The sequence below is a fragment of the Zea mays genome, chromosome 7, assembly GCF_902167145.1.
Source record: "Zea mays cultivar B73 chromosome 7, Zm-B73-REFERENCE-NAM-5.0, whole genome shotgun sequence".
In the NCBI taxonomy this organism is placed as follows: Eukaryota; Viridiplantae; Streptophyta; class Magnoliopsida; order Poales; family Poaceae; genus Zea; species Zea mays.
In genome coordinates, this window is record NC_050102.1 from 159,571,931 (window position 1) to 159,579,874 (window position 7,944).

Sequence of the window (7,944 nt, forward strand, 5' to 3'; positions counted from 1 at the left end):
ACCGAGCCGAGGGACTCCCACGCCTCCGGGATACGGATACCTCACTCATCACCTTCCGCGAGAAGCAACTCTCGCTCGCACAAACATCCCTGTTCCCGACAAAAAGTCCAGATGCTTGAAATAAGAGGAAAGGAGACACAGCTTCACAACGCAGTGAGGGTTTGTTTTCTGGCCTCGGCGGCCGCAGAAGGCACACGCTACAAGACAATCTGATCCTGCAGGCTCGGGTCTTCACGCTGGAAGGGGGCTGAGGCACCCTCGGCATCGACGACACCTTCAGTGAGGTCCGACCCAGCCTCGGACGGCGACGCGGTCCAGGGACTTCTCCGGGAATCCGGCCCGAGCAGGCGGCTCGGCCGGTTACCCCTGGGGCCTCGGCCAACCATCTTCCAAGGGCGCCAGCCCGACCCGAGGCCTCGGCTGATCGACTCCGGCGTCGGCCCCGCTGACGGACAACCCGGCTAGGCTCCGGCCAACCAGGTTCCCATTTTCGAGCCAACTCTGCCTCTGTTCGTACTGATACCGCTACCCCTGGCCTCGGCTCATCGAAGAGCGGCCAAGGGGTCTCCTTAACTAAGCTAGAGGAGCCTCAGACAACAAGGCCGATCGAGCCGAGGGACTCCTACGCCTCCGGGATACGGATACCTCACTCGTCACCTTGACACGGGGCGACTCATGCTTGGTGAAGCGGTTCAGATAATCAACAGGCGAGACTTAGTGCTCGAAAATGAGGAAAAAACATGGCTCCGTGCCGAAATTACATACATGTTCAGGCCTCGACAGCCACGATGAACAAAAACACTGGCATTCAAGGTGCCATCACAAACGGAACTCCGGTTCCCCCTCCGCAGGTACGAACAACCCCACTCCATGGGGGAAGGCCTGCGGAGCAACGGAAGGCCGACGAACGGCGCGCCGTCACCTGCTCCAGCAGCGGCGACGACGAGGACTTCTGCTCCGGGGGGCCGAACAGCGGCAGCACTGACCTCAGGGCGGATGCTGCTGCCAGGAGGCCCCCGCCCATGCCGAAACTCGTAAGGCAAGGACGGGCAGAAGGCCGTAGAGTTGGAGGTCAGCCCGTGGCCGGCCCTGGCTATCACGCCGGCGGAAGAACCTCTTCCAGCTGCCGTGGCAGACGCCGGCGTCGCGAGCGGCTCCAAAGCCACTCGCGCCCGAAAGCCGGGCACGCTGCAGCTGCCAGCGCCACGGACGACAACCGCTCCTCCCCCCCATCACTGAGTGAAGGAGCGGGCCACCGCCCACGCAGGGGCCGACCCCAACTCGGCACTCTCCCCTCCCCAGCCTTGGTGATGAAAATCCTTGAGGCTGAGGGAGGGGCAGAGGCCGCAGCCCGGCTCGCTTTCCCCCACCATCAAGCCGGAGGTCACCATCTTGGGTGACCGCCGGTGGAGGGGTGCAGCCGGGTTGCATGATGAAAATCCTTGAAGCCGAACGATGGCTGAAAGGTACCAACTCCCACGGAGTTGTGTTCCCCCAACGATGAGGCGGAAAGACGGCGGGTACCCCCCATCCGGGGGCTTGGAAGATGGAAAGACACGACGCATAAGGGAGGAAGAAGACATGGTCGCCTTCCGAAAGGGGTCGCCCTCCTTTTAAAGGCAACTCTCCCTACGTGCGCCCCCAAACGCCACGGGCTGAGTCTTCTCCAACACGCTCCAAGGCCCTCCCCTGCGGCGCGGGGGCTGGGTCTCGCATGTCACGCAAACCGGCTCAGAGCAGAAGAAGCCAAACCGCCGCGCGTGGTGCACACAACCGCCCAGCGGTTACAAGCGACCCCCCACTTTTGCCCAGACCAACGGGCGAAAGGGGCGGGCAGCCATGCAGGCGGCATGCAATCGCGCCAGGTGGACGCGCTTCTCCGACTCCCAACGCGCCAGCATGGAGGCCCAGGCCCACGCGTCACGCAACCGGCGCGCCAAATGCTGCATGCAAGCAACTGCACCGCCACTTGCGCCACCATCGCGCCCCTTCGGTTGCGGAACCAATACCGCGACTCGAGGCGACCCAGCGCACGACCCAGCGGCGCCAGCCTGGCGCGACGGTCAATGCGGCCGAAAGCGGGCCGGCAGTGATGACGGTGGCAGGCGGGCGGGAGCAGCGGTCACGTCGTCAGTCAGGCTCACGTCCCATCCAGGGGCAGCGAAAGAGCCTCCTCTCACGGCGTGAAGACGGCACGCCGGTGATCCGTTCCTCGAACGGCTCGCGCACGCGCAACGGCCGCCCCGCCAACCACTCGCCTCGTCGCATTAACTCCGCGGCGGGACAGGCGGCGCTCCTGGCAGGAGAGGCGCGCGACGCTTCGCCTTCGCCGTAATAACCGCGCCTAGAAAAGGTACGCCACGTCGTTCGATTTCGTATCCTTTTCCTTTTTTTCCTCTTTCTCTATCTCTTGCAACAGGGACCGGGAAAGGGGGATACCCCGAAAAGGATCCTTCCCTGTGAAGGAACCGGGCTCCGAGCCCCCCCTACTGATCAGAGGTTCGAAGGCTGGCCCTCCGAGGGGTTCAACAGTCGCCTCAGATCGCGTGGGCCCTACACCCACTACTGGTCAGAGGTTCGAAGGCCGGCCCCCCGAAGGGCTCCACGGCCGCCTCAGGCTACTCGGGCTCCGCGCCCATTACTGATCAGGGGTTCGAAGGCTGGCCCCCGAAGGGTTCACAGTCGCCTCAGACGCCGAGCGAGGGATGACCAGGGGTACGTTCGATACATAACCAAGGCTCGGGCTGTGCTCCCGAGGTACCCTAGGACATTTCCGAGACCAGCGGGAGCGATCTTGTAACGAAATCCCATCGGAGGGAGGCATCGAGCCCTCGGACCCCGTCACCAAGGGACCGGGTCCGGCAGATCACCCGCAGGTACTTTTGGGCGTGCCTCTGGGCCCCTATCCGACCCCCAACGAACGGGGCACGGACGTCCACTCGGATTACCCGCTTGCAGCTCACTGGAGACACCATGTTCGGTGCCCATCGAGGGTAACATGGCGCTCTCCCCCCTCCTCCTTGCGGAAAGGCGACGTAGGGGCGTATGTAAAAAAGCCGAGTCTGTCCCTGATCGCCCTCTCGCCCTGTGCAGAGGCTCGGGGGCTGCTCTCGCAAACCCGGCTCCGGCCGAACCGTTGACAGCGTCAACATACCAGCCCGAGAACTTGGGCCCCAACCGTGCACCCGGGCTACGGCCAGTTCGCATGAGGGAATAACCAGACCAGCCGAAGCGTTACGCAAGGCATTAAGACCTCGGAGGAGTGAAACCACTCCTCCGAGGCCTCGGGGGCTACACCCGGCGGGTGCGCTCGCGCGCACCCACCGGAACAAAATGCAACCGAGAAAGGCTGGTCCCCTTGCAAAAAAGTGCGACGAAAGCCTCCAAGAGAGTGCTAACACTCCCTTCGAGGCTCGGGGGCTACTGTCGGGGACCATAATTAGGGGTACCCTCAAGACGCCTAATTCTCAGCTGGTAACCCCCATCAGCATAAAGCTGCAGAGGCCTGATGGGTGCGATTAAGTCAGGGATCAGTCCATACGAACGACTCGATCACGCCTCGCCCGAGCCTAGCCTCGGGCAAGGGCAGCCGACCCCGGGGGATTTCCGTCTCGCCCGAGGCCCCCCTTTAACGGCGGACACATCTCCGGCTCGCCCGAGGCCTTGCCTTCGCTAAGAAGCAACCCTGACTAAATCGCCGCACCGACCGACCGAGTCGCAGGAGCATCTAACGCAAAGGTGGCCTGACACCTTTATCCTGACGCGTGCCCCCCGGCAGAGCCGAAGCGACCACCGTCACTTCGCCGCTCCACTGACCGGTCTGAAAGAAGGACAGCGCCGCCTGCGCCACTCCGACTGCAGTGCCACTTGACAGAGTGAGACTGACAGGCAGTCAGGCCTTGCCGAAGGCGCCATAGGAAACTCCGCTCCGCCCGACCCAGGGCTCGGACTCGGGCTAGGCCCCGGAAGACGGCGAACTCTGCTCCGCCTGACCCAGGGCTCGGACTCGGGCTAAGACCCGGAAGACGGCGAACTCCGCTCCGCCCGACCCAGGGCTCGGACTCGGGCTAAGACCCGGAAGACGGCGAACTCCGCTCCGCCCGACCCAGGGCTCGGACTCGGGCTAAGACCCGGAAGACGGCGAACTCCGCTCCGCCCGACCCTGGGCTCGGACTCGGGCTAAGACCCAGAAGACGGCGAACTCCGCTCCGCCCGACCCAGGGCTCGGACTCGGGCTAAGACCCGGAAGACGGCGAACTCCGCTCCGCCCGACCCTGGGCTCGGACTCGGGCTCAGCCCCAGAAGACGACGAACTCTGCTTCGCCCGACCCCAGGGCTCGGACTCCGCCCTGGCCTCTGCCGAACGACCTCCGCCTTGCCCGACCCAGGGGCTCGGGCTCGGCCTCGGCCACGGAAGACAGACTCGACCCCGACCTCGGGCGCGGGCCCGCCACGTCAACAGGAAACGCCATCATCACCCTACCCCGAGCCGACTCGGGCCGCAGAGAACAAGACCGGTGTCCCATCTGGCTAGCTCCGCCAGATAGGCAATGATGGCGCCCCGCGTGCCCTGTGACGACGGCGGCTCTCAGCTCTCTTACGGAAGCAGGAGGACGTCAGCAAGGACTCGACCACTCCGACAGCTGTCCCTCCACCAGGCTCCGCCACTCCTCTGACGGCCACGACATCACACCGACTGGGTGCCAAGATCTCTCCGGCTGCCACATCGGCATGTACTTAGGGCGCTAGCTCTCCCCCGCTAGACACGTAGCACTCTGCTACACCCCCATTGTACACCTGGATCCTCTCCTTACGCCTATAAAAGGAAGGACCAGGGCCTTCTTAGAGAAGGTTGGCCGCGCGGGGACGAGGACGGGACAGGCGCTCTCTTGGGGCCGCTCGCTTCCCTCACCCGCGTGGACGCTTGTAACCCCCTACTGCAAGCGCACCCGACCTGGGCGCGGGACGAACACGAAAGCCGCGGGATTTCCACCTCTCTCACGCCCGTCTCCGGCCACCTCGCTTTCCCCCCTTCGCGCTCGCCCACGCGCTCGACCCATCTGGGCTGGGGCACGCGGCACACTCACTCGTCGGCTCAGGGACCCCCCGGTCTCGAAACGCCGACAACTGGAGAAATAGCAAGCACTGCTCTCTCCATGAGTTCTACCGAAGGTGCCTTTATTGTTTCAAAAAATACTTCCAAAGGTAGAGGGAGCCCCTGAGCCGCTGATTTGGCTAGTAGATCTGCATGCTCATTTTCACCTCTTGGAATATTCTTGACAGAAAAACACTCGAAAGAAGCCTCCAACCTTCGAACTGTATTCAGATATTTTTCAAGCTTCGGATCTCTTGCCTTGCTACTTTTGTCTACATGGCCAGAAATGACTTGAGAATCAGTTTTCAGGATGGCCCTTCTTATTCCCATTGCCCTTAACTTCCGAAGCCCCAACAAAAGTGCTTCGTATTCAGCAATATTATTTGTACAACTAAAGTCAAGTTTGGTTGCATAACATGTTTTGACTTTCGAAGGTGCTACTAGGACAGCAGCCGCTCCTGCACCGAAGGTTCCCCAAGAACCGTTGCAGAACACTGTCCAAGCTTCGGCGTCTTTGTTTATTTCTTCTTCCTGAGCCCCTGGCGTCCAGTCAGCGATGAAGTCTGCTAACGCCTGAAACTGAATTGAGGATCTATGCACATAGTCAATGATGAATTCGTTAAGCTCCGCAGCCCATTTTCCAATCTTTCCAGTAGCTTCTCTGTTCCTCATTATGTCCTTCAGAGGCTGTGACGAAGGAACAATTATGTGATATGCTTGAAAATAATGTCGAATCTTTCTGGAGGCCATTAACACAGCATACAACACCTTCTCTAATTTTGTATAATTTTTCTTTGACAAACTTAAAACTTCGGATATGAAGTACACTGGAGCTTGCTTTTTGACTTGGCCATCTAACTTCTCCTGTATAAGCGCCACACTCACTGCAGAGTGCGAAGCTGCCACATATAAGAGCAATGGAGCCCCTGGCGAAGGTGGAGTTAGTGTTGTTAAATCAATCAAGTATTGCTTCAACTCTTCGAAGGCTTTTTGCTGAGCCGGGCCCCATTGAAAAACTTCGACTGACTTTAGTATTTCAAAGAATGGCAGATTTCTTTCAACTGATCTGGATATGAATCTGTTTAATGATGCTAATCTACCTGCCATCTGTTGAGCCCCTTTCTTTGTGTTTGGCGACTCCATCCGAAGGATAGCTTCAATCTTGCTTGGGTTGGCCTCAATTCCCTTCGTTGATACTAGACAGCCAAGGAACTTGCCCTTCTTCACCCCAAAACACACTTTTCTGGATTTAACTTTAGACCAGCTTGCCTGAAATTGGCAAATGTCTCTTGCAAATCAGCAATGTGGTTTTCTTGCTTCGTGTTTTTGACTATAATATCATCAACATAGGTCAGCACATTCCTGCCTATTTGAGAATAAAGGACCCTTGCTGTCATTCTGCTGAAGCTTCCTCCAGCATTTTTAAGCCCCTCAGGCATCTGAAGATAGCAATATGTGCCACTGGGGGTTATGAAGCTAGTCTTCGGCTCATCTTCCTTCTTCGTCCAAATTTGGTGGTAGCCTGAGTAACAGTCCAGTAGACTCATGAGCTCTGAAGAAGCTGTTGCATCTACTAGAGAGTCTATTCTTGGCAATGGGAACTCGTCCTTTGGACAAGCCTTGTTAAGATCTGTAAAATCAATGCACATTCTCCATTTACCGTTGGCCTTCTTCACCATAACAGTATTGGCTAGCCACTCTAGGTATTTCACCTCTCTGATAACACCAGCACTGAGAAGTCTCTTCACTTCGTTCCGAGCACCTTCAGCTTTGTCGTGAGACATTTTCCGAAGCCTTTGTTTTCTTGGACTGAAGGATGGATCCACATTGAGTGAATGTTCAATGACATCTCTGTTGACACCACAAAGATCATTGGCTGACCAAGCAAAGACATCTTTGTTGTTGAATAGAAATCTTAGCAAAGTCTTCTCTTGCTCTTCAGATAGCTGAGACCCCAGTAGTACCTTTTGTTCTGCTATATCTTCACATAGAAGCATAGGCTTCGGCTGATCCGCCGAAGCAGCCTTCTCTCTTTTGTATTTGTACTGCTCACAGGCTTTGACTCCATCTATATTATGAATTGCCTTTGAATCTGTCCAGTTTCATTCGGCTCTTCTGGCAGCTTCTTAACTCCCATGGACAGCAATGGGCCCTTGTTCTGAAGGTATCTTCATGCATAGGTATGCTGGATGAAGTATCGCTTCGAAAGCATTAAGTGTCCCTCGACCAATGATTGCATTATATGGGTACTCCATGTCAACAATGTCAAAGACAACCTGTTCAATCCTTGTGTTATGGATAAAGCTGAAGGTCACTGGCATTGTGATTTTGCCGAGTGCTACAATTTGCCTTCCTCCGAAACCACAAAGAGGGTGTGTAGCATCATGAATCTTGTCTTCTGGCTCTTGCATCTGTCTGAAGGCCTTAGCAAATATGATATCCGTTGCACTGCCTTTTATCAACTAGAACATTATGGACCAGAAATCCCTTGATGACACAAGATATGACCATAGCATCATTGTGAGGGTAATCTTTGAGCTAAAGGTCCTCCTGGGAGAAGGTGATTGGGATGTGAGACCATTTTGACTTGATGAAGGGACCCTGCACCCCAACATGTTGTACCCTTCTCTGTGCTTCCTTCTTCTGCTTCTTGTTAGCCGGCTCTGAACTTGAGCCGCCTGTTATCGGAAGCACCAGCTTCGTAGCCGAAGGTGCTTCGACGTGGTTATTGAACGAAGCCATCAGCTCAAAAGTGGAAGTGAGTTCACCGGAGGTGGGCGCCAATGTTGGGGACTTGTTCTCAAATGCTATGAATTAAGAACAAGGCAACATAGAAAGAAGTTAATGGT